This window comes from Notechis scutatus, chromosome 3 (genome assembly GCF_049901735.1).
Source record: "Notechis scutatus isolate UNSWTSFEM ecotype Mainland chromosome 3, rNotScu1.2, whole genome shotgun sequence".
In the NCBI taxonomy this organism is placed as follows: Eukaryota; Metazoa; Chordata; class Lepidosauria; order Squamata; family Elapidae; genus Notechis; species Notechis scutatus.
This window is the reverse complement of record NC_142011.1, coordinates 92887341-92889907: the sequence shown is the minus strand read 5'-3', so window position 1 is coordinate 92889907 and position 2567 is coordinate 92887341.

Genomic DNA, 2567 nt, shown 5'->3' with positions numbered 1-2567 from the left:
GGCCAATCAGAAGAAGAGGGTGAAGTTGATGAGCCCTGTCCTCTCCCCCCCACTTTTTTTTTTTAACACCGTAAGGGCTCCGGGTCACGTGGGCTTTCCCTACAGTTTAATTTGTATTCCAAGGGGCGGGGGGAGGGGGGGGAGGTAGAGAGATTTAAAGCGACAGCTTCCGTCGCATCGGTTTCGGGCGATGGGAAGGGTCCGCAGCAAAGGAAAGGATGGTTACTTACTTGTATTGAAAGGATCATGCAATATAGAATAGATCGACCTTTCGTCACTTTTTTTAAACTGTTGGTGTTAGGACACTCTGACGCTCCTGCATAGGGAGAGTAGAGTACAGATAGACCTCGAGTTCATTTAGTGACCGTTCAAAGTTACAACGGCACTGAAAAAAGTAAGATGACTTTTTTTTCCACACACCTACGACCATTGCAGCATCTCTGCAATGGTCCCATGATCACAATTCAGAGGCTGGCAGCTGACTCATATTTATGATGGTTGCAATGTCCTGTGGTCATTTGATCACTTTTTGCAATCTTCTGACAAGCAACGTTAATGGGGAAGCCAGATTCACTTAACAACTGTCACTAATCTAACAACTGAAGTGATTCTTTTAACAACTGTGGCAAGAAAGGTTATAAAATGGGGCAAAACTCATTTAACAAATGTCTCACTTAGCAACAGACATTTTGGCCTCAGTTATGGTCATAAGTTGAGAACTACCCGTATATGAAGAAGTTGTTCTGGATCATGAGAATGAAGCTGTTGACAGCATCTGTGAAAAACAATCATGTTTTAAGCTACATTTCCTCTCATTTCTGAACTAGTTTGAAAAATGAATGTACTTGCAAATGAAGGCGCATATGCTTGCTTCGTTCTTTGGGACATGTTTTCAATCACCTATATGAGTTGAGAAATATGCACCCCCCAAACTTATTATAAATTAGCTTTAAGTTTCAGGTGATCGTTACATGGGGTTCTTTTATGTATGCATACTTTTGTGATATCTTTTATGATTATTTCATTATTTATATATCCTTAGGACTTTTTGGTCTATTGTCACCAAAGGTGGTATTCAGCAGATTCTGACCAGTTCTGGAGAACCGGTAGTGGAAATTTTGAGTAGTTTGGAGAACCAGCAAATACCACCCCTGACTGGAGATTTTACAGTGTCCTTCCCCTGCCATGCCCACTAAGCCACACCCACAGAACCCGTAGTAAAAAAAATTGAATCCCACCACTGTCACCATACAAAGTTGTAAGATGGGACTGTTAATAAGTGTGCTAAATAAATACAGTACAATACACCTATTAAATCCTTTTTGAGGATTCTTTCTAGAAAGTAGATAACCACTTTTCAAGAATTGTATTTCAGGCATGCCTTTCCTTGTTCATTCACTAGATACTATCCTGCCTTTTCTTGGAACCTGAGGTGATGTGCATAGTATTGTCCATTTTTTTCCTCCTCAACAGTAACCCTGTGAGGTAGTTTCAGACAATATAGTGTTTGCATAACACTGATTCACCAAACCACTTGCATTTTGGCCTACTAATGAACAACATGGATTCAGTGAGTTGGGTTAATAATTTTTAAGTACTAGTATGAGCTCAGCAAGCCTAGCAGTAATGCTTAAAAATGGGTTCACTGAAGCCGTGTAGCTGAGGATGTAGTTGGACTTGGCGCTTTTTTCTTTTAAATTACAGAAGGTGTGTTAATTAAATTGGTATGGTTAGAAAAAGGGTGGGGCAATAAAAATAATCACAGTTACTCACCAACAGTTCTTGGCACTATTTCAAAATAAATGTATTCACCCAGGAAAAGGTGGGGCAGAAAATCATCTTTAATACTTGCTTGACAGCCAGAACATGTTCATCCAAAAAACTTGCTGTAATCCTGCAACATATCTGTGGCATGGGTGTGGTTAACATAAGAGAATGATATTATTAAATGCTTAACAGGCCATACATTCTAGATAATTTGTTATATATCCCCTTCAGCCATCCAATATATTCTTCATATGATACAAATACCAGAGATTCATAATCCTTTCTTACAACGAGTACTATGTTTATTCAAAAATTTAGCTGCATTGCTAAAATAGGTTACTAGATACCTTTTAAAGTATTTCACTGAGAATTTAATGTTTCTGAAATTTTCTTTTTATCAGTTTACCTGTGACACCTAATAAACAAATCCTGATTCAGCATGTTTGAACACTCCCTATATTTCAGGTAGGGACAGATAAAATTTTATGGTCTTGCCAAGTCAGTATATTTTTGCCCAACTATATATACATACAAGTAGATTTAAATATTAGGGCTCCTTAAAGTGCACAGCCATCAGTTTCTTACTGTGTATATGAACTTTGTATCTCAAATATTAATGAATTGAAAGGAATTTTAAGTTCTGTCAAATGTAGCTGAGAGAAAAACAACTTCATTTGCTCTTTAATTAGAAAAAACATAACTGTTAAGAAATGCAGCTTTTAATTCCTAAAGCATTCCTTCAGATGAAAAGGGCTACCCTATTTGCATGCTGTTGATAGAAAAAATGTATCTATCATGGG